This window comes from Somniosus microcephalus, chromosome 6 (assembly GCF_052327205.1).
Source record: "Somniosus microcephalus isolate GS21.2 chromosome 6, FLI_Smic_1.0, whole genome shotgun sequence".
Lineage (NCBI taxonomy): Eukaryota > Metazoa > Chordata > Chondrichthyes > Squaliformes > Somniosidae > Somniosus > Somniosus microcephalus.
In genome coordinates this window covers 88,467,799-88,492,602 of record NC_140992.1, presented here as the reverse complement: position 1 = coordinate 88,492,602, position 24,804 = coordinate 88,467,799, and positions in this window count along the sequence as shown.

The window sequence follows — 24,804 nt, the reverse complement described above, 5'->3', positions numbered from 1 at the left end:
GCAGATTCTGATTGAACTCCGCTTTATTGAGATGTCAGAGATCAAAGGTTACAATACAATGTCAAAACTAAACTTGTTGCAATACAATGCCCAACATCACTAACATATGTTGCGGATAGGATATACATACAATCACCCACGGATGGTCAGTTCATGTTGATTGTAGGTTCTTTGGGCCGACTGACCAAGTCCCACCCCTCTTCTGACTGCTGCCCTATCCTCGTAGGCGAGATGACTGGCCAGGCCACCTCCTTCTGACTGCAGTCTGATCCTCACAGGTGAGATGACTGGCCAGGCCACCTCTGCCGACTGCAGTCTGATCCTCACAGGCGAGATGAATGGCCAGGCCACCTCCTTCTGACTGCAGTCTGATCCTCACAGGCGAGATGACTGGCCAAACCACCTCCTTCCGACTACAGTGATGATATGTTTTTGGTCGTTATCTTTTATTCTTCTCAGTAACCCACTCGGTGCTGCAAAGGGGCATTCTCTCCTTTCTCCGGTACGTGGGAGGAGTTGGTCGAGTTGGCATTCTTCCATTGTGTCCTGAGCCCAATGGCTATTGTCAGCTATTAATGTCTTTATCTCCTTATCAGCCTCGAGATCACATAAACAATGTCCGAGAGGGCTTGCAAAGTTTGCAGAGGAGGTCGGCACCACAATATGCATTGTGAAAAGGTTGTTGACTTGTGTCCTGTCTTGCAGGCCTCCTTTCAAGATGTCTTGATTGTAGCTTTGTAACACCTCACTGTCTACTTCCTTATCTGTAAATAGCTTGTAACCGCAGCAGTTCGATTGTTACAGACTCAGCAAAAGACTTTTTGCTACATGAGGTAAAATCAGCCTGGGTTTTGCTTCTGATTACTATCTAATGACTTCTGTTGGAAATGTTGGGTGAGAACAGGATTGAATTTGGCTACAAAGTACCACAGTTGAATAGTTTGCTACCACTCACTGTCTAAACTCACCCATATAAGATGAGCACTTGGTGAAGTACTGGAGGAATGCTGGTATCAGTGGAACAGTAATTCCCACCCCCTTGCCATTTCACTGATTTCTTGAGAGAGGGGGAGAGAAAGATGACTTGGAAAATATTTTCTCTCTCTTCCTCCTTCATCTATGAGGGAGGGGACTAAAAGAGATGTCCTAGCTCAGAGGATTGGCAGGCAACCTGTTTTTATTCTTTGCCTATCACACCCTTGATCTTTCGCTGTTGTTAGGCATGAGAAAGCAGACAAAGTTGACACTTTGTTCTAATTTCCTTCCTTGTAACATAGTGGACAAGTGGAGGGAGTGAAAGGGAATGTAGTTGTGGTAGGGGACAGTATAGTCAGGGGGATAGATACGATTCTCTGCTGCCGCGACCAAGGGTTCTGAAGGTTGTGTTGCCTGCCTGGTGCCAAGGTTAAAGACATCTCCTCGTGGCTGGAGAAGAACTTGGAGTGGGAGGGGAAGGATCCAGTTGTCGTAGGAACCAACGACATAGGTAGAACAAGAAATGAGGTTCTGCTGAGGGAGTTTGAGGAGCTAGGATCCAAATTAAAAAGCAGAACCTCAAAGGTAATAATCTTGGGATTGTTACCTGAGTCACGCGCAAATTGGCATCGGGACAAACAGATTAGAGGTTTAAATGCATGGCTCAAAGAATGGTGTAGGACGAAGGGGTTTTGGTTCATGGGACACTGGCACCAGTACTGGGGAAAGAGGGAGCTGTTCTGCTGGGACGGGCGCCACTTAAACTGGGCTGGAACCAGTGTCCTGGCGAACTGAATAACTAGGGCAGTAGACAGGGCTTTAAACTAATGAAGGGGGCGGTGGGCGCTGGTGAGAGGATTCAGGAAAAAGTAAATTTAAAAGCAACGAGAGAAATGTCAAGGCTCTAGAGCAGAGTAGAGTTTTAGGTGAAAATAAGCAGAGTGGGTCAGGAAGGGACAGAGAGAGTAACAAAGGTAATAGAACATTAGTGACTAAGGTGACATCAGGGAAAACTAGAGATAAGTCAAAGGTAAAGGCACTATATCTGAATGTGCAAAGCATTCACAACAAAATAGATGAATTAAGAGCGCAGATAGAAATGAACATATTTGATCTAATGGAGACATGGTTGCAAAGTGACCAAGGTTGGGAACTAAATATTCCAGGATACTTAACTTTTAGAAGAGATAGGCAAAATGGAAAAGGAGGAGGGGTAGCCCTGAAAGTAAAGGATGGGATAAAGACAGTAGAGAGAAAGAATCTTAGCTCTGAAAATCAAGAAGTAGAATCAGTTTGAGTGGAGCTAAGAAACAGCAAGTGGCAGAAAACATTGGTGGGAGTTGTTTATAGGCCCCCAAACAGTATTTGTAATGTAGGGCAGCGTATAAATCAGGAAATTAGAGGTGCATTTAACAAAGGTAATACAGTAATCATGGGGGACTTTAATCTACATATAGACTGGGCAAACCAAATTTGCAGTAATAGTGCAGAGAACAAATTCATGGAATGTATACAAGAGTTTTCTAGATCAGTATGTTGAGGAACCAACTAGGGAACAGGTTATTGTAGAACTAGTATTGTGCAATGAGAAAGGGTTAATTAATAACCTTGTAGTAAAGGGGCGTTTACGGTAGAGTGACCATAATATGATAGAATTTTATATTCAGTTTGAAAGTGATTAAGTTAAATCCGAAACTAGGGTCTTAAATCTAAACAAAGCAAACTACGTAAGTATGAGGGCGAGTTGGCTAAGGTAGATTGGGAAACTACATTAAAAGGTACGACAATAGACAAGCAATGGTTAGCATTTAAAGAATTAATACATAATTTACAACAAATATACATTCCTTTAAGGCACAAAAACCCCACAGGAAATGTGGTCCAACCGTGGCTAACAAGAGAAGTTAAAGATAGTATTAGATCAAAGGAAGAGGCTTATAATGTTGCCAAAAAGAGCAGTAAGCCTGAGGATTGGCAGGATTTTAGAATTCAGCAAAGGAGCACCAAGAAATTGATAAAGAAAGGGAAAATAGAATATGAGAGTAAACTAGCGAGAGACATAAAAACAGACTGTAAAAGCTTCTATAGGTATGTAAAAAGGAAAAGATTAGCAAAATTAAATGTGGGTCCCTTACAGGCTGAGACAGTGTAATGATCAGTAACATGTCATTCTAGAATGGTACACTAGGTGGAGCTGTATGTTTAGTAAGGGGCTACCCACAAGGCAGTAGTCAAGATGGATGCCTGTACAATAGTCCATATGGCTGAATAAATGACTAGCTTAAGCTAGCTGTTCATAATGAAAACATCTATTTATTTATGAACATAACATGGTACCAGGATTGGTAATATCTGCTGAATATTGTGAAATGCGACATGGAGAATTTGAAGCCACTGGAGGGTTTGAAACTCACGGGGAATGTCGACTGCAATTGGCGGACTTTCAAACAACAATTCGAACTCTACATTGTTGCCATCGGGTTCGGTACGAAGCCAGACGCAAGGAAAACAGCGTTACTGCTCACGGTTGCAGGCCTGCAGGCGATAGAGGTATTTGATCACGAGGAGGACAGAGAAAAAATGGACAATGTGCTAAAGAAGTTTGATACACATTGTTCTCCCAAAAAGAACGAGACCTATGAGAGGTACATGTTCCGTTCACGGACACAGCAGCAAAATGAGACTTTTGATAGCTTTGTGACCGATCTGAAACTGAAAGCACAGATATGTAATTTCTCTGACCTGAAATCATCCATGATTCGTGACCAGATTGTGTTTGGTATTCATGATAAAAAGGTCAGGGAATGTTTGTTGAGAGAAACCGAACTAACATTGGAGGATGCTGTGAAAATATGCCATGCCAATGAGCTAGCTCGGCAGCACGCAAAGACGTTCAGTGAAATTAATAATGATGCGACTGTAATGAGTGACTGTGCTGCTGTCGGTGCTGTGCCCTACGAGGGGAAGAAACGTGGGCAGAACAGAAATGCAAAGCAATCGGAGGATGGAACTTTTAATTGTAAACGCTGTGGTTACCAGCACCAGTCAAGACAATGCCCAGCATTTGGGAAAATGTGCACAAAATGTAATGGAAAGAATCACTTTGCCAAACAATGCTTTTCAAAAGTAAAAACAAAGAAAGGGCAACAAGTCAATGTGATTGAGGACACTGATTTAAGTGAGACATTTTTTGTAGGAATGGTGTCATGTGACAATATAGAAAAGGATACAGAAAATGTGCAGCCCTCAGGAATGGACAATGCTGAACATAAAGTTAATGCAGTAAAAGAGGACAAATGGATAATGCCACTGCAGGTAAATGGAGCATTAGTTACATTGAAACTAGACACTGGGGCAAAAGCAAACTTAATCAGTATGAGTGACATTAAAAATATGAAAGAAAAGCCCAAAATACAGAAAAAGTCAGTACTACTGAAGAACTATAATGGACAGAAAATAGATAGCTTAGGTGTATGCAGATTAAAGTGACAGTCAAAGACAAAGTGCATCATCTCATGTTTTCTGTTGTGGCTGAAGGACTTGATTCACTACTAGGTGACAAAGCTTGTGAGGACTTAGAACTGGTCAAGCGAGTCTACCATATAAACTATGCCATAAGCAGACCAGATGACTCGGTGGATTCTGTAGTGAGTAATTTCCAGGATGTGTTCAAAGGATTTGGAGTTCTACCATTCACTTACAAGATCCAGCTAAAGGAGGATGCTCAGCCAGTGGTACATGCTCCACGGAGAGTTCCAGCACCCCTGCGTGACCGGCTCAGGAAAGAACTGGACAGAATGACCACACTAGGAGTCATCAGGAAAGTCGAAGAGCCAACAGACTGGGTTAACTCCATGGTATGTGTAAAGAAAAAGAACAATGATCTAAGAGTATGCATGGATCCAAAGGACTTAAATGCAAACATAAAACGTGAACACTACCAGATTCCCAAGTGAGAAGAAATCACCAGTGAAATGTCAGGTGCCAGATACTTCACAAAGCTCGATGCCTCACAAGGATTTTGGCACCTAAAACTGGATGAAGAGAGCACCAAATATTGTACCTTCAACACACCATTTGGCAGGTATTGTTTCCTCAGAATGCCTTTCGGGATAATATCTGTATCTGAAATCTTTCATAGAGCGATGGAACACATACTTGAAGGTCTGGAAGGAGTTCGGGTCTATGTTGATGACATCATCATCTGGGGCTTCACACTGAAAGAACACAATGAGAGACTGACTAAAGTGCTACAGAGCATACGCTGGAATGGACTGAAGCTCAACAAAGCCAAGTGTCAGTTTGGCGTCCAGGAAGTCACTTTCCTAGGAGATAATCTATCTGGTAAAGGAATAGAGCCAGATATGGAAAAAGTAAACGCCATACTCAACATGCCCCGACCCACTGACAAAAAAGGAGTGCTCCACATCATGGGGATGATAAACTTCATTGGAAAGTTCATTCCTAACTTGTCAGCCAAGACAGCCTGTCTGCGAGACCTGCTACATAAAACAAATGTGTTCGCATGGACAGAAAGACATGAACAAGAGTGGATGAACCTCAAAACAGTGCTGACAACCACGCCTGTACTCACCTTCTTTGACCCAACAAAGAGAATCAAAGTGTCAACGGGTGCATCAAAAGATGGCCTAGGCGCGGTCTTGCTACAAGCAGAGGGTGAAGATTGGAAGCCTGTTGCCTATGCCTCCAGGTCTATGACTGATTCTGAGTGTCGATACGCCCAGATTGAAAAGGAATGTCTAGGCTTGGTAGTTGGACTAGAAAAGTTCCATGGCTACATATATGGACTTCCCACCTTTACTGTTGAGACAGACCACTGCCCACTGGTTGCCATCATTAAAAAAAATCTGAATGAGATGTCTGCAAGGACTCAACGACTCATGATGAAGCTGCAAAGATATGACTTTGAACTGATCTACACACCAGGCAAACACATAGGCCTAGAAATTGGGTTGGGGCACCAAAGTGGCGCAAAAGTCGCCTGAGCGCAGGATTTAGCACAGCGTTCGAGGCTTTAGAGATCGTCAGATATTCAGTTTCATTGCTCCTCGAGGGACACGGGGTGAGGGGCGAGGCTCGAGGCGCTCCGCGTCCCTCTTAGGGCGCTGAAACTGAATATCGCAGCGCAAAGTGCCGCAGCGCCACACGCTGCGGCACGGCACGCTGCGGTACGGCAGGCCTTCCTCCCACTGTTAAGGGGAAGGTGCCTGCAACAGCGCGATCCCCGCTCACGAGTGCCGGCAAATGAGCCCGGCACCAAGGAGAAGTGCCGGGCTCTCGGGAAACAGCCAACATTGCCGCGGGGGGGTGGTTAGGAGGTCGGGGACGGAGGTGCTGGCAGGCGGCCACTGAAAAGGTGGCCGCCCCGCACCTCCACCTTAACTTGCGCCGCTGCCGGCAAAGTAAGGCCCCGTGAACCGGGCGCGGGTAGAGAGCGGCGCAACTGCGGCGTTCGCTACCAAATATCGCGAACGGGGCACGAATGGGGCGCTGCGCACACCGATGACATCATCGGTGGCGGCGCAGCGCAAATGCTTAATGCCACCATTAGCGCCCCTACTGAATATCGCGGGAGATGCAGCCAGTGGTGCTACAGCCACTGACTGCCTCTTTAGGCGCTAACAGGTGGTGCTACTCACCCAATTTCTCCCCCAAAGTGTTAGCAGATGCACTATCCCGAGCACCCACAATGAGTCATGTGAGCTCTACTGAGGAAGACGTGGATGTTCATGTGAGTATGGTTACTGCTGCGCTGCCCGTGTCAGACACAAAATCAAAGCAAATAGCAGAAGAAACAGTAAAAGATACAGTGTTACAAACAGTAATAGAGAACATTCATCATGGTTGGCCAAAAGGTTCCTGTCCAAAGTACTATCACATAAGGTCAGAATTGAGTGTTGCAAGTGGACTATTACTAAAACAGAACAGAATAGTCATTCCACAGGCTCTACGTCAAGACATGCTCAAAAGGATTCATGAGGGACACCTCGGAACTGAAAAATGCAAAAGGAGAGCAAGAGACACTGTTTATTGGCCTGGCATAAATAAGGACATTGAGAACATGATAGGCATATGTGAGACATGTCAGAAACACCAAAACAAACAAGCAAAGGAACCAATGATAGTGGCTGACTTACCAACAGCACCATGGCAAAAGGTTGGTATGGACCTCTTTCATTTGAATGGTAAAGACTATCTAATAGTGATTGACTACTATTCTAACTATCCTGAGATGGCGCTGCTCTCAAGCACATCAGCAAGCAGTGTCATAATGCATATTAAATCCATCTTCGCCAGACATGGAATTCCCAGGATTGCCATTAGCGACAATGGTCCGTGCTTCAACTGTAAGGAATGGCAACAGTTTGCAGCACATTATGACTTTCAACACATCACATCCAGTCCTCTGTATGCTCAGTTGAATGGTAAGGCAGAGAAAGGTGTTCAAGTTCTCAAACAGCTACTGAAGAAAGCAACAGAAAGCAAGTCTGATCCTTATCTCGCCCTGCTGAGCTACCGAGCCTCACCTTTAGAGTGTGGTTCTTCACCTGCTGAACTCCTAATGGGTCGCAAGTTGCGCACCACGCTACCCTGCTGTGCAAACGAAAAGCAGAGTAAGGAACTGAGACAGAGACTTCAACTGTTAAAGCTGAAACAGAAATCACACTATGACAGGTCATCCAAAACTCTGAAACCATTGACAAGGGATGATGTTGTCAGGATTGAGGATCCAAATGCATGGAGCAGGAAAGCTACAGTTCTTCAGGAAGTAGGACCAAGGTCATACACTGTTAGAACTGAGGAAGGACAGATTCTCAGGAGGAACCACCGTTCCCTCCTGAAAACACAAGAAACTATCCAAGAGCAAATCGATGACAATGCCGCAACTGAATCTTGTCACTCACCACCAGAACAATCTAACACAAACACACATACAGGCTCTCATGCAAACACATCAAAGTTACCTGTGCTGAGAAGATCCACACGTGAAGTAAAAAAGCCTGATAGACTTAATCTTTGAGTACAAAGAAAACCATAATAAAAGAATGAAAAGCTTAGAGTTCATAAAGTAAAGCTTTGAAAATGTGTCAACTGTTGTGAAGATGTTTATGTCATTATGATTGATTGATATTGATTGATATTGATTTTGTTTAACCTCAAAGAAAGGGGGATGTAATGATCAGTAACATGTCATTCTAGAATGGTACACTAGTTGGAGCTGTATGTTTAGTAAGGGGCTACCCACAAGGCAGTAGTCAAGATGGATGCCTGTACACTAGTCCACATGGCTGAATAAATGACTAGCTCAAGTTAGCTGTTCATAATGAAAATGTTTATTTATTTATGAACATAACAGACAGGAGAAGTTATAATGGGGAATAAGGAAACAGCAGAGCAATTAAACAAATACTTTGGGCAGGATTTTCATTGAGCCATGGAGGCGGGATTGGAGGCGAGTGGGGGGTTAAAATTGCAAAAACTGGCATGCGGGGCCCGCGGCACCCACCCCCCACCCCCCGCCTGGTTCCCGATTCCGAACAATTTTAACTCAGTCGTGTCTGATGGTCCCGACTCCGCCCCACATCCAACAGGCAGGACTGGTCGTTAAGGCCCTTAACAACCATTAAATGGCCTCTATAATCCTATTTTGAAAGGCCCTTGTGAATTTAACCCTTTTCCCACGTGAAACACGCCTGGTGGGAAACACAATGGTGAAACCTGGTGGGAGCATTATTGGATTGCTGACTATCAACTGCAGGTCAACCATTAAAGAGGAGATTTGATCAGCCATGATTTGCAGGTGGCAGGACTTAGTGGTCTCGGGTCTGGGGCAACTTTTAGAAGGCTTAACCACCCCTGTGGAAGGTTGGAGCCTGACACCCATCTCCAGTGTGACCTCCTGGGAAACCCCTCTCGCTACCTTCACTCAGTGCTTCCTCAACTGAGGCATGTACCAGAAGCATGGGAGCCATTTATTTCCTTCCCATCTGGGCATTAGAGGAGCTCGAACACCAGCCGCGGCACCAGCAGAACCAGGAACAACAGCAGCACCAACAACAGCAGCAGCAGGAGCGCCAGGCTGCTGCTCACCCACCTGAAGCTGCACAGGCCAGAAGGGGCCAGCGCCTGGAAGCCCATCGGCGCAGGAGATACCCCCCAAACAGGGTCTAGAGACACAGGGTCAGCTACTTCAAAATGTCTGAGCAGCAGTGCCAAAGGCGGCTCCAACTTTTGCGAGAGGTAGTGAGTAACATCTGCGCAATGCTACAGCAAGACCTGCTGCCCAGAGGACCAGGTGGACAAGCATTACCAGTGGCCGTCAAAATCACCACCGCACTCAACTTTTTTGCCTCAGGCTCATTCCAGGGATCAGCAGCAGACATCAGCAGCATCTCCCAGGAAGCCGCACACACTTGCATAACGAAGGTAACCGATGCCCTCTTTGCCCTCACGCACAATCACATCCATTTCACCAAGGATCGAGCATGTGTCATGACGCGAGCGGTTGGATTAGCTAATCTGGCAGGCTTTCCAAGGGTGCAGGGCATCATTGACTGCACACATGTGGCCCTTAAGGCACCCCATCGCAATCCAGGTATTTTTGTCAACCGCAAGGGCTTCCACTCCCTTAACGTTCAGCTGGTGTGTGACCACAAGAAGGAAATTTTGCATGTTTGTGCCAAGTACCCTGGCAGTTGCCATGACTCCTTCATACTGCGCCAGTCTAGTGTGCCTCCGCTATTCAGTCCGCCAGACCAACTTAACGGATGGCTACTTGGAGACAAGAGCTATCCCCTGAAGACGTGGCTAATGACGCCATTGAGGAGCCCATCAAACGAAGCTGAGGAGAGCTACAACTCTAGCCACATGTCCACCAGAGCCATAATCAAGCAAACCATCGGTTTGCTGAAGATGCACTTCAGATGCCTGGATAGATCAGGTGGAGCCCTGCAGTACTCAGCAGCCAGGGTCTCCAGAATCATCGTGGTTTGCTGTGCACTTCACAACATGGCACAGCATCATGCCTTGCAGATTCCTGAGGACCAAGTGGCTCCTCACATATCCTCCTCAGATGAGGAGGAGGAGGAAAGGAGGAGGAGTGCAAAAACAAAAATCCTGCAGAGGCCCATCAACCAGCGGCAGCATTACACAAGAACATTGCTGCCCAGGATGCAAGGAACGCACTCATCCTGGCCAGATCTGCTTAGCCTAGTCAATCAAACATTTTTGCCTCGCAGCTTCTTACCAGAGCATTGACAATGGCCAAGAACCAGAGGATTCCTATCACTCTGACCACCATACTGACACTTGCAAGTATTCCTAAGCCCTCAATGTGGAAGTCCCAATAGCGAAATGACAGATGCCACAACTGCAACATTTGCCATCAGAATTTTTATGGACAATAACGAAGTGATGGCATTTTTACAGTAAACACAAAATTGCACCCAAGTGACTACCCTTGTGACTATTTGTGCAGAATTTTCCTCTTATGCGTGCTCCTACGTGGTGCCTCCCCTGTGGCTTCAGCAGATGTGGAGCCCCCTTGATCGCTTTGCTGCTGCTCCTGTCTCGACACCTTTGGTGGGCGTCCTCTGGGGTTGCGAGCCTGTGAGGGCTCGTCAACAGTCTGCTGCTCCTGCGGCTGTGCAGTGGTTGAGACGCCTATCTCACTTGGGTGTGGACTCCGGTGGTGTTCTGACCGAGGGCTCTGCAGTGGCATGGAAGTGTGAGCGCTTGGAGAGGAGCCCCCACTTCCTTGAGGTATGCCACCGACCTCCCTCTCATGGGTCAGGTCCCCCTCAGCGCCTGCAAGTGGCTGGAGAGCACCTTGCTGCACATCAGGGGGGCCATGGGGACCTGTATCTGCAATGGCAGTCCTACTCAGAAGGATTTCCACGAAGGTCTGGTTTCTCTGTTCAATAGATGCCCATCGCTCCTCAAGAGATGTCATTCTATTCTGAACAATGACTATGTTTTCCATACCCTGGCGACTAAGCTCCTCCATGGCCGTAGCCATCCTCTCCTCTACCGTAGCCATCCTCTCCTCTATGGTAGCCAGCCTTACCACGGAGGTAGCCATCCTTTCCACGGAGCTAGCCATCCTTTCCGTGGTGATGCGTTCATGCGCCAATGACTCCACAAATGCTCTGGTCATGTTCACTATGGACTCCTCCATTCGCTCCACACTCGCAGCGAGCCTAGAGACAAAACCTGCCAGAGACTCCTGCATCTGTTCCTGGAGTTCCATCACTGCTGATCTCATGGATGGACCCAGAGGCAGAGGGTCGACATACTGCTGAGCTGAGCTGGCAGAGTCCTGCATCCTCCGACTAGGACTCTCCACTGATGTCCCTGTCTCCACAATCTGCTGATGCTCACTTGTGAGCTGTGATACACCAGGTGACAACACTACTCTATATCCCGAAGGTCCCACCGAGGTGTGAGTGTCTGCGCTGGTGCTGGATGCACAGAATTCCGGTGATGCTGTGCCCTCAGAGGTTGCAGCTTCCTCTGAGGAGTCTGGCTGCTCAGCCTCTTCTTCCTGGCTAGTGGGGACGGATGCTTGTGATGGTTCTGTGGGGGAGTAAAGGAAAGAGTCAGAGATGTGATGCCAAGGCTACATGCACATTGCTTTTTGCAGATGCTCATAAGTCCATCTGTTAGAGCTTCACAATCATTATCAGCGTCTCATGCAATGTCAAAGAGAGAGATGGGAAACTTTTCTGTCATCAGCTTGCTGTGTTGCACCCGTCTGTCCATCCCCCACATGCACATCCTCCTCGATTCCCACTATTTCCAGTACCGCCTCCTCCTAGGGTGTCAGGTGGGCTATTGAGGCTGTCCCTCCTCCTGTCCTCGCTCGCTCTCTTTTGTTGTGAGTTCTCTTTTCCTGCAATGAGGGAGACAAGTGGAGGTTGAGTGAGAATGAAGGAGTGAGTGTAAAGATTGTATTGCATAAATACTTAGAAGGAGACAAAGATGGAGTGAGGTTGCAAGACCAAGGGCCCTCCCTGTGTGTTGTCAGTTGTGTTCAAAGCATCACAGTGATAGGGAGTGTGAGGGCTGCATGGTCGAATAGTTATGTGAATGTGACCATAGAGAGAGAGGGAATGGGTAAGGGTGCATGGATGTCAGTGCCAAGTGGGATGTGGAGGAAGAGATTGCTAAAGCTGAGTGCTGGTGAGGAAAGGCAATGGGCATCAGATTGAGGGTGATGGGAAATTCATACTCACTTTTCCAGTGCGCTGAAGGTCATGAAATATTTTCCGGCACTGAATCCATGTTCTTCATGTGACGCCCAAGGAGTTGACCTCCTCAGCCACCTGCATCCACACTGCCTTAGTCTGCTTGGGAGGCCTCTTCCTCCCTGAGGAAGGGAGGAGCACCTCCCTGTTGGCCCTAGCCCCATCCACCAATGCCTGCAGGGCCACCTCGTCGAAGCGAGGAGCTGATCTGGGCCTCCCGCTTGTCATCCTTGTTGAAGGTTCCTCTCACACCAAACGGAGAAAGCTTGGCAGCCTGCAGAAGAAGCAAGGCTTGCTGTAGACCTTAAATGCAGCAGCAATGATGACGTCATCGGAGGCGACTTTCAGTCATGAAAAACCCATTTGCCAAGGGTTCCCACACGTTGGAAATCAATTGGACAATTAAGTTAAAATTGCATCAATCTCCCGCATCCATTTAGATTCGTGTGGATAAAACAAAATGCGGATAACACGACACCATCCCGCACCTGAGTTAAAATCCAGCCTTTTGTGTCTGTCTTCACGGAAGAAAACACAAAAACTTCACGGAAATAGTGGAGAACCAAGGGTCTAGTGAGAATGAGGAGCAGAAATAAATTAGTATTTGAAAAAAAATAATACTGAAGAAATTAATGGGACTGAAAGCTGAAAAGTCCCCCGGACCTGATGGCCTGCATCCTAGGGTTTTGAAAGAGGTGGCTATAGAGATAATGGATGCATTGGTTGTAATTTTCCAAAATTCCGTAGATTCTCGAATGGTTCCCGTGGATTGGAAGGTGGCAAATGTAACCCCACTATTTAAGAAAGGAGGGAGAGAGAAAATGGGGAACTACAGACCAGTTAGCCTGACATCAGTAGTAGGGAAAATGCTAGAATATATTAATAAGGATGTGGTAACAGGGCATTTAGAAAATAATAATAGGATTGGGCAGAGTCAACATGGATTTATGGAAGGGAAATCATGTTTGACAAATCTGTTGGAGTTTTTTGAAGTTGTAACTAGCAGAATAGCTAAGGGGGAACCAGTGGATGTGGTATATTTGGATTTTCAGAAGGCATTTGATAAGGTGCCACACAAGAGGTTATTAAACAAAATTAGGGCTCATGGGACTGGGGGTAATATACTAGCATGGACTGAGGATTGGTTAACGGACAGCAAACAGAGTAAGAATAAACGGGTAATTTTTGGGTTGGCAAGCTGTAACTAGTGGGGTACCGCAAGGATCAGTGCTTGGGCCTCAGCTATTCACAATCTGTTTCAATGATTTGGATGAGGGGGCCAAATGTAATATATCCAAGTTTGCTGATGATAGAAAGCTAGGTTGAAATGTAAGTTGTGAGGAGGATGCAAGAAGGCTTCAAGGGGCTTTAGACAGGCTAAGTGAGTGGGCAAAAACATGGCAAATGGAATATAATGTGGATAAATGTGAAGTTATTCTCTTTGGTAGGAAAAATAGAAAAGCAGAGTATTTTTTAAATGGTGAGAGATTGGCAAAAGTTGGTGTTGAGAGGGACCTGGGTGTCCTTGTACACGAATCACTGAAAGTTAACATGCAGGTACAGCATCAATTAGGAAAGCAAATGGTATGTTGGCCTTTATTACAAGAGGATTTGAGTTTCAGAGTAATTACTGCAATTATATAGGGCCCTGGTGAGACCACACCTGAAGTATTGTGTACAGTTTTGGTCTCCTTACTTAAGGAAGGATATACTTGCCATAGAGGGAGTGCAATGAAGTTTCACCAGACTGGTTCCTGGGATGGGGGGATTGTCCTATGAGGAGAGATTGAGTAGATTAGGCTAATATTCTCTAGAGTTTAGAAGAATGAGAGGTGGTCTCATTGAAATATACAAAATTCTTACAGGACTTGACAAGATAGATGCATGGAAATGTTTCCCTTGGCTGGGGAGTCTAGATCCAGGGGTTACAGTCTCAGCCATTTAGGACTGAGATGAGGAGACATTTCTTCACTCAGAGGGTGGTGAATCTTTGGAATTCTCTACCCCAGAGGGCTGTGGAGGCGCAGTCGTGGAGTAAATTCAAGACAGAGATTGATAGATTTTGGAGTATTGAGGGAATCAAGATCAACTTGGGCATCATGAGGGTGCAGCCCTTGCCATTAGAGATTGCAATACCACCTCAGGAGGAGGACGAGGAGGAGGAGGAAGAGGAGGGGGGGCGGAGGCAGCGAAACAATCGGCCTTCCGGATGGGCTATCCATGACCGGCTCATCAGACGCCGATTCGCATGAATCAAACCCTAGATTCCCCGTAGTTCACCACATCCCCATCATAAAATCTCTGTCTCACGCCAATCACAGTGTCCTCCTGGGCACAAAGCTGAAATGAGAGACACCACAAAAGATTCCAAACACAATTAATAAATTTATCTGTAAACCTATCACACATATTACATGAATACTATTAACTAATCACCCTTGTGTAATCCCTTAGTGCCTGCTGTTCATATGCCTTTTTCTACTCTAGTGCTCCTACGCAGTGGTCCCACAGTGGCTGCAGCATGGTTTGTGGAAGGCTGTTGACTTTCAGTGGCGGGGACTATAGATGGCCTTCAGGATGACCTTGACCAGCTGTGGCCCTAGAAGGCCTGGCTGTTGACTGCACCACTTCGCCATGTGCGGCAGCAGTCAGGGCTGGCTGGCTGAGTTCTTTGAGGATGTAACGAGCAGGGTGGATAAAGGGGAACCAGTAGATGTGGTGTATTTGGATTTCCAGAAGGCATTCGATAAGGTGCCACATAAAAGACTACTGCACAAGATAAGAGCTCATAGGGTTGAGGGTAATATATTAGCATGGATAGAGGATTGGCTAACTCACTGAAAACAGAGAGTTGGGATAAATGGGTCATTTTCAGGTTGGCAAACTGTAACTAGTGGGGTGCCGCAGGGATCAGTGCTGGGGCCTCAACTATTTACAATCGATATTAATGACTTGAATCAAGGGACCGAGTGTAATGTAGCCAAATTTGCTGATGATACAAAGATAGGTGGGAATGCAAATTGTGTGATGGACGCAAAGAATCTCCAAAGGGATATAGATAGGCTAAGTGAGTGGGCAAAAATCTGGCAGATGGAGTATAATGTGGTAAAATGCGAGGTTATCCACTTTGGTAGGAAAAATAAAAAAGCAAATTATTATTTAAATGGAGAGAGATTACAAAATGCTACAGTTCAGAGGGGCCTGGGGTCCTTGTGCATGAAACACAAAAAGTTAGCATGCAAGTATAGCAAGTAATCAAAAAGGCAAATGGAATGTTGGCCTTTATTACAAAGGGAATGGAGTATAAAAGTAGGGAAGTCCTGTTACAATTGTACAGGACATTGGTGAGACCACACCTGGAGTACTGTGTACAGTTTTGGTCTCCTTATTTAAGGAAGGATCTACAGGAAACTTTCGTTTATCCGAAGGTTAAATGTCCGGAAAGCTCTATCTACTGGCAAAAATTCAGGAGTTGGTTCAGATAATTTTTTTTCTTTTCGTTGCTTCTTTTCTCCAGTCCTGGCTCTGCAAGCGTCTCTGTAACTAAGCAACAGCTTCAGCTAGACGCTTGCAAGCTGCGCCGACTGTTTTGAAGCTGTTGCTAAGCAACAGGGTTTGTTGCTTCACACGGAGCTCTGAGCTCTGTATGTTTTAACATTAGCGCTGGTTTCTATGGCAGTTTTGATCTAACGGCACCAGCTCGGTCCCGTCAGTGCCGGATACCAGAAAGTTTCCTGTACTTGCATTGGAGGCAGTTCAGAGAAGGTTCACAAGGTTGATTCTGGAAATGAAGGAGTTGTCTTATGAAGAAAGGTTGAGCAGGTTGGGCCTACACTCATTGGAGTTTAGAAGAATGAGAGGGGATCTTATTGAAACATATAAGATTCTGAAGGGGCTTGACAGGGTAGATGCAGAGAGGATGTTTCCCCTTGTGGGGAACTAGGGGGCATAACTTCAGAATAAGGGGGCACCCATTTAAAACGGAAATGAGGAGGAATTTCTTCTCTCAGAGTGTCGTGAATCTTTGGAATTCTCTTCCCAGAGAGCTGTGGAGACTGGGTCATTGAATATATTTAAGGTGGAGATAGACAGATTTTTGAATGGTAAGGGAGTGAAGGGTTATGGGGAGTGGCCAGGGAAGTGGAGTTGAGGCCAAGATCAGATCAGCCATGATCTTATTGAATGGCGGAGCAGGCTCGAGGGGCCAAATGACCTACTCCTGCTCCTACGTCTTATGTTCTTATGTTCTATGTTCTGACAGGCAGCTGCAAGGGCAATGGCGGAGTGGCAGTGGTGGGAGTAGGAATGTTGTCATCCTGAAGGAGGACAGCAGGTTCCTGCTCCACTGACCCACTGCCACTACCCTGGGGCAGCGCCTCAACTTTCCTAGCAATCTGGCCTGCTGCGATACTGTGAAAGCCATGGTTGACGGTGGTAGACACAGCCACGATGGCAGAAGTCAGAGCTTGGATGCCACAAAGCAGAGACTGCATGAGAACAGTCTGAGCTTCCGCTGCAGCACTAAGACGTTGGGTTGCTTCCGCCTGTGCTGCAATGGGAGCTGCGACATCGGCCATCCTGCGCACCATCACGTCTGGGTTGCTACGGTCTCTCTGGGAGTGCACTGTAATTTCCAGACTGGAAATCCTGGGCTCCATGCTCTGCGCAGAGCCCCGTGCGTTGTTGGAGGCAAATGCTGCCACGCTCCTTGCCATTGCTGAGAGGCTCTCTGGCAGCCTTGCCATTGCACCTATCATTTGCGTGTGCATGCCAATCGCCCTTCTTCCGAAGGCCTCCCCATCGAGGTCCTCATCTGAGTCCTGTGCAGCAGAACTCACGCAAGAACTCGCCCTCCGGGGAGCCGGCTCCCGAGCTATCCTTTCCCCCTGGCCTTGCTGCAGTCCACTTGTGCCCGGTGCCTCACCCTGTGAAGGTCCCGCTACTATACTAACCTCTAATTTATGCATAGTGCCAGTTTCTGAGCTGGTGTCTGCGCATGACAGATGCAGTGACGTGGTGTCTTCTTCTTCCTCTTCTTCGCCCCCCATCGCTCTCTGCGGTGCCCTCTGGGACAGGCTGCTTGGGTGCTTGCTGATTATCTGAAAGCAGAAAGGCACAAGAGTTGGGTTATGGTGAGGGAAACTGCTAATGTAACACCCTTATTTAAGAAGGGAAGTAGACAAAAAGCTGGAAACTATAGACCAGTTAGCCTAACATCTGTGGTTGGCAAAATGTTGGAGTCCATTATTAAGGAAACAGTAACAGAGCATTTGGATAAACATAATTTAATAGGTTTTATGAAGGGGAAGTCATGTTTGACAAATTTGCTCGAATTCTTTGAGGACGTAACATACAGGGTGGATAAAGGGGAACCAGTGGATGTAGTGTATTTGGACTTCCAAAAGGCATTTGACAAGGTTCCACACAAAAGATTACTGATCAAGATAAAAAAAATCACGGGATTGGGGGTAATATACTGGCATGGGTGGAAGATTGGCTATCTAACAGAAAACAGAGAGTTGGGATAAATGGTTTGTTCTCGGGCTGGCAATCAGGAACTAGTGGTGTTCCGCAGGGGTCAGTGCTGGGACCTGGACTCTGTGTTTCAGGAGGTAGTCACACCAAGTGGATTATTTAATTCAGATGTAGTCCGTGGCCAGGGACAGGATGGTGTGACTATGAGTGAGGCAGGTACGGGGATCCAGGAGGTAGTGTTGGAGGAGCCGCAGCCCTTGCTCTTGTCCAACAGGTTTGAGGCTCTTACTCCCTGTGAGGATGGGAACGGGGACTGCGGGGAGGATGAGCAACCTGGCCACAGCACCGTGGAGCAGGGGGCCATTCAAGTGGGGGGAGTTAAAAGAAATGTTGTAGTGGTAGGGGATAGTATCGTTAGGGGGAGAGATAGGGTTCTTTGCAGCCGAGAGCGAGGGTCCCGAAGGCTGTGTTGCCCGCCCGGTGCCAGGGTTAAGGAGATCTCCTCTGGGCTGGAGAGAAACTTGGAGTGGGAGGGGGAGGATCCAGTTGTCGTGGTCCATGTTGGTACCAACGACATAGATAAGACAAGGAAAGAGGTTCTGCTGAGGGAGTTTGAGCAGCTAGGGGCCAAATTAAAAAGCAGAACCACAAGGGTAATAATCTCTGGATTACTACCTGAGCCACGTGCAAATTTGGCTAGGGTAAATAAAATTAGAGAGTTAAATGCGTGGCTTAAAGACTGGTGTGGGAGAAATGGGTTTTGCTTCTTGGGACACTGGCATCAGTACTGGGACAGGAGAGAGCTGTTCCGTTGAGACAGACTTCACTTGGCCAGTGTTGGGACTAGAATCCTGGCGAATTGAATAACTAGGGCTGTAGAGAGGGCTTTAAACTAATTAGTGGGGGGGGAGGTTTTAAGAGAGCGAAAGATAAAAATGACAGCAATAGAGCAAGGTAGCAGTGGGGGAATTAAAAATCAGAGCATGTCAGGAAGGGACAGAATGTATAATGATAAAGTTAAAGTAGTAAAAGGGGTAAAAGCAGGAATAAATTGTCAGAAAACATATTTGAAAGTTCTTTATCTGAATGCACGCAGCATTCGTAACAAAATAGACGAGTTGACGGTACAAATAACTACACATGGGTATGATCTGGTGGCCATTATGGAAACATGGCTGCAAGATGATCATGACTGGGAACTAAACATACAAGGGTATTTGACAATTAGGAAGGACAGACAGGAAGGAAAGGGAGGTGGGGTTGCTATGTTAATCAAAGATGGAATCACTGCAATAGTCAGAAATGATATTGGGTCAAAGGATCAGGATAGTGAAACAGTTTGGGTGGAGATAAGGAATAATAAGGGGAAAAAGCCACTAGTGGGCGTAGTCTATAGGCCTCCTAACAGTTGCAACTCTGTTGGTCGGCGTATAAATCAGGAAATAGTTGGGGCTTGTAATAAGGGAACAGCTATAATCATGGGGGATTTTAACTTTCATATTGACTGGACCAATCAAATTGGGCATGGCAGCCTTGAGGCAGAGTTCATAGAGTGTATTAGGGACGGGTTCCTTGAGCAGTATGTAACTGAACCAACTAGGGGGCAAGGCAATCTTAGATCTGGTCCTGTGTAATGAGACAGGATTAATAAAAAATGTCCTAGTAAAGGATCCCCTTGGAATGAGTGACCATAATATGGTTGAATTCCAAATTCAGTTTGAGGGTGAGAGAGTTGGATCTCAAACCAGCATACTGAGCTTAAATAAAGGAGACTATGAAGGTATGAGAGTAGAATTGACTAAAGTGGACTGGGGAAACAGATTAAAATGTAAAACGGTACAAGAGCAGTGGTCTACATTCAAGGAGATATTTCACATCTTTCAAGATAAATATATTCCACTGAGGAAAAAGGGGAGTAAAAGAAGAGACAGCCATCTGTGGCTAAGTAAAGTAATAAAGGATAGTATCCGACTGAAAGCAAGCGCATATAAAGTAGCCAAATCTAGTGGGAGGATAGAAGATTGTGAAGCATTTAAAAGCCAGCAAACAATAACTAAAAGATTAATTAAGAAAGGGAAGATAGATTATGAAAGTAAACTAGCAAAAAATATAAAAACAGATAGCAAGAGTTTCTACAGCTATATAAAAAGAAAAAGGGTGGCTAAAGTGAACATTAGTCCCTTAGAGGATGAGACCAGGCAACTAGTGGTGGGGAACATGGAGATGGCAAAGACGCTGAACAAATATTTTGTATCAGTCTTTACAGTAGAGGACACTAAAAATATTCCAACACTGGACAAACAGGGGGCAATGGCGGGGGAGGAGCTAAACATGATTAAAATCACTAAGGAGATGGTATTCGGTAAAATAATGGGACTTAAGGCGGATTAATCCCCCAGACCTGATGGCCTACATCCTAGGGTCTTGAGAGAAGTGGTGGTAGGGATTGTGGATGCATTGGCGATTATTTTCCAAAACTCCCTGGACTCAGGAAAGGTCCCGGCAGATTGGAAAACTGCTAATGTAACACCCTTATTTAAGAAGGGAAGTAGACAAAAAGCTGGAAACTATAGACCAGTTAGCCTAACATCTGTGGTTGGCAAAATGTTGGAGTCCATTATTAAGGAAACAGTAACAGAGCATTTGGATAAACATAATTTAATAGGACAGAGTCAGCATGGTTTTATGAAGGGGAAGTCATGTTTGACAAATTTGCTCGAATTCTTTGAGGACGTAACATACAGGGTGGATAAAGGGGAACCAGTGGATGTAGTGTATTTGGACTTCCAAAAAGCATTTGACAAGGTTCCACACAAAAGATTACTGATCAAGATAAAAAATCACGGGATTGGGGGTAATATACTGGCATGGGTGGAAAATTGGCTATCTAACAGAAAACAGAGAGTTGGGATAAATGGTTCGTTCTCAGGCTGGCAATCAGTAACTAGTGGTGTTCTGCAGGGGTCAGTGCTGGGACCCCAACTCTTTACAATCTATATTAACGATTTGGAGGAAGGGACCGAGTGCAACATATCCAAGTTTGCCGATGATACAAAGATGGGAGGGAAAGCAGTGAGTGAGGAGGACATAAAAAACCTGCAAAAGGACATAGACAGGCTAAGTGAGTGGGCAGAGATTTGGCAGATGGAATATAATATTGGAAAGTGTGAGGTTATGCACTTTGGCAGAAAAAATCCAAGAGCAAGTTATTATCTAAATGGAGAGAAACTGCAAAGTGCTACAGTACAAAGGGATCTGGGGGTCCTGGTGCATGAAACACAAAAAGTTAGTATGCAGGTGCAGCAGGTGATCAGGAAGGCCAATGGAATCTTGGCTTTTATTGCAAGGGGGATGGAGTATAAAAACAGGGAAGTCTTGCTGCAGTTATACAGGGTATTGGTGAGGCCACACCTGGAATACTGCGTGCAGTTTTGGTTTCCATATTTAAGAAAAGATATACTTGCTCTCGAGGTGGTTCAGAGAAGGGTCACTCAGTTGATTCCGGAGATGAGCGGGTTGACGTATGAGGAAAGGTTGAGTAGGTTGGGCCTCTACTCATTGGAGTTCAGAAGAATGAGAGGCGATCTTATCGAAACATATAAGATTGTGAGGGGGCTTGATCGGGTGGATGCGGTGAGGATATTTCCACTGATGGGTGAGACTAGAACTAGGGGGCATAATCTTAGAATAAGGGGCTGCCCTTTCAAAACTGAGATGAGGAGAAACTTCTTCACTCAGAGGGTGGTGAATCTGTGGAATTTGCTACCCCAGAGAGCTGTGGAAGCTGCAACATTAAATAAATTTAAAATGGAGATAGACAGTTTCCTAGCAGATAAGGGAATTAGGGGTTACGCGGAGAGGGCAGGGAAGTGGACGTGAGTCTAGATTTGGATCAGCCATGATCCTATTGAATGCCGGAACAGGCCCGAGGGGCCTTATGGCCTACTCCTGCCCCTACTTCTTATGTTCTTATGTTCTTATGTGCTACCTCTCGCCACATAGTGCGACAGACTTGTGGAGAGGGCCTCCTGCCAGTTGACAGGTACAGGACCGCCCGCCTTTTCTCCACCACGAATACTAATGCTTCCAGAGAACATCTGGGCTCTCTGCCTGGGCCGGTTGGGCCATCAGGATTTGAAAAGGACTCTTCCTTTTCCTTGACTTTCTTCTTATGGTTGTTGGGGCAGCTGCAGATAAAACAACCCTGACAATGAGGTGCTGCAGCATCAATGAACCTCCCCTTTTAAGTAGTGAAAAAAGCCTGTGGCAATCATTACTTGCAATTAGCCTGTCCCTGATATTAGTCCAGCTTTTCAGTGTACTCTTTTGATTAAAAACATAAACAAATTTGACTGTAACTAATAAAACTTTAAATGAACCTTAACAACTTAAATTAAAATTGTGTTGTCTGAATTTATTATGCACTCCAGTCCCCGCGGCGCCCACCGGTCGCGGAAGTACTCAAGCGTGCCGGCGGACACCGTGTGCTCCATCTCCAGGGCCACCCGGGCGCAAACATGGCCACGGAAGAGAGGCAGGCAATCTGGCTGAACAACCCCCTCGACCGCCCGCTGCCTGGACCAATTGATGGCTTTTTTAGCCAGGCCCAGGAGCAGACCCACGAGGAGGTCCTAGCTTTTCAGTGTAATGCCAATGGGGGAAATATTTGTGTTTGCCAGCAAAGTTGCCCGCTGGAAATGGCCGCAATGCTAACCGAGTGAAATTGGTCTGGGGGGCATGGAGATAGTTGGCGCAGCGCTCACCTTCCATGCAAAGTTGTCCTGGTAGCATTGCTGGAGGGATCCAGGACAACGTTTCTGTCAGGTCTGGAGTTGCAACTTCCCACAGCCTCTGTGAGCGAAGCTGTGGAGCTTGCAAGGAATTATGGGTAATGAGGAGGTCTGAGAATTAAAGGGGCCATGCACACTGAAGCAATATAAAATAAAATGCAGTGAATCAATACATTTTACAGCCCTTTCTGCCTTTTAAGAAATATTCAATATTTAAAAGAAATTCCAAATGTGAATGTTCAGCTGTTAAAGCTGAACTACCTTCCTGATCTCAACAAATGGGAAAACTGCCTCAGCACTGACACAAGTGGCTCAGCAAGCCAGGGAAGGGGCTCCGAGGGTCTCACACACAGCACTCCAGCTTTGTGCAGGGGGTCAACACTGCAAGAGTGGCCCTCTACCCACAGGGGCTAGGAGGCCCTCCAGAAAGAACGATGTGGGAGTACATCACTAAGGACATCACTGCCAGCAGTGTTACCCCCACCACCTGGCTCCAGTGCCCAAAGAAGCTTCATGACCTCAGACCACTGGTCAAGGTTAGTGAATGCATCTTCAAAAGCCATCTCCTATCAATTGCACCACTAGCCTCACACACTGCTCAATGCACAACCCCCACTCACCTACCAACAATCTGCACCAATGACAAGGCACATCTCCTATTCCTAGCTTCACCTCACCCCCTTGGTTGAGCCCTTGGTCAGCGGCGGGGCTGATAGGATACAAGATGCAGGTATCCTCATATGTTATCCTCCTGGCATGCACCTCTTGCTTTCCCACCCTCCTGTCAGCACAACTCCACCCTTGTGTCTTCCTCATTTCACAACCCAAGAAATGCAGCCTGCCCAGTCAGTGGGTCAACAAGAAGAGACAGCCTGCCCAGCCAATGGGACCACAGGCGGATGATTCCATCCTGGATATCCTGGCCACAAAGGGGCTGTCTGGGATGCATCCTTCCATTTGATTTCTCCTCTTCGGCTTCCTTCTCTTCTGCGTCTTCCTCTTCTGTGTCTTCCTCCTCCCTCTGCAAGCGGATGCTGTAAATGTGAAATGACAGCATAAAATGCTGAAAATACTCAGTTGGTCAGGCAGCATGTCGACCTGAGACGTGATTTGCGTGACCTGTTGAGTATTCGCAGCATGTTTTGTCTTCTCAAAGGCCTTCATTTACCATCTGAGCCCTTGCAAGCATCCAGCAACACTCCCTATACACTTTAAAAAAATTCACATCTATTGCAGCAAGCCACCAATTCAATAAAATCAAAAAACCCAGTCCACACCCTTAAATTCAAACTTACCTGAATGATGTATGTATCCCTTTAAGAGCTGCAGACATAACAACTGTCAGCCTGCTTGCACGCCAGGTTAACTTGACGTGCTTAGGACCCAGCGCTGAATTCAGCGTTGGGGTCGAAGTTCGCGTTGGTGACGTTAAGTCGGCATTGCATGCTGATTGACGTCACCATGCCACCATTTTTTTTGCAGGGCGCTGCCAGTTACCGGCAGCACAGAGGGGAAGAGGAATATGGCGTCCGCCGTGGGTCCTGCCACCAGCTGGCGAAAGAGTGGCTGCCGCCATTCTATTGCTATTTCATGGCACTACGGAGTGGCGGTGAGTGCATGATTTTCTAGCCCAATGAGCTTGGGGTTTTAGACTAGAATCATGACTACTATTATAATGAGGAGTGAGCACGAATTTTGAGTGCATCCTAGATGATTTTCAGGGGGTGCAGCGTAACCATTTTTAGTCTAAACACTGCTCATTTCTTGGCTATAATGAATTTCTAGTCCCTGTCTTCAGGAAAGAAGGGGAGAAATTGGAAAACAAATCTAATTGGCTGTTGGGGGCTAGTGAGAAGAGCTCTGTGCATGCGTTTCAGTGCACAAACATTGTGTTGCAACTATTTTAATTGCATGGCATGTAAGTGAACATAAGCATAGTTCTCTGTTTGCACCACTGTGAAAATAGAATTGATACTGCGGTATAAACCGGACCAAAAATTTCACATGGGCCAACTCTTTGCATGCATGTAACAAACACAATTCCTGCTATAATTCTATCAAATTTAGCAATCCCTCAGGCAGCATTTAGATAACAAAAACTATATCGGCAGTGCTCATTTCAAAAGATTGCTTCAGGAAATACTAACAAAAGTTGTATTTGTGAGATTTCCTTATGAAGTGCTGGATTATTGATGCAGATCCAATTTACCTTCTTAGATGGTATATTTTTATTTATTTATTCATTCATGGGATGTGGGTGTCACTGGCAAGGGCAGCATTTATTGCCCAACCCTAAT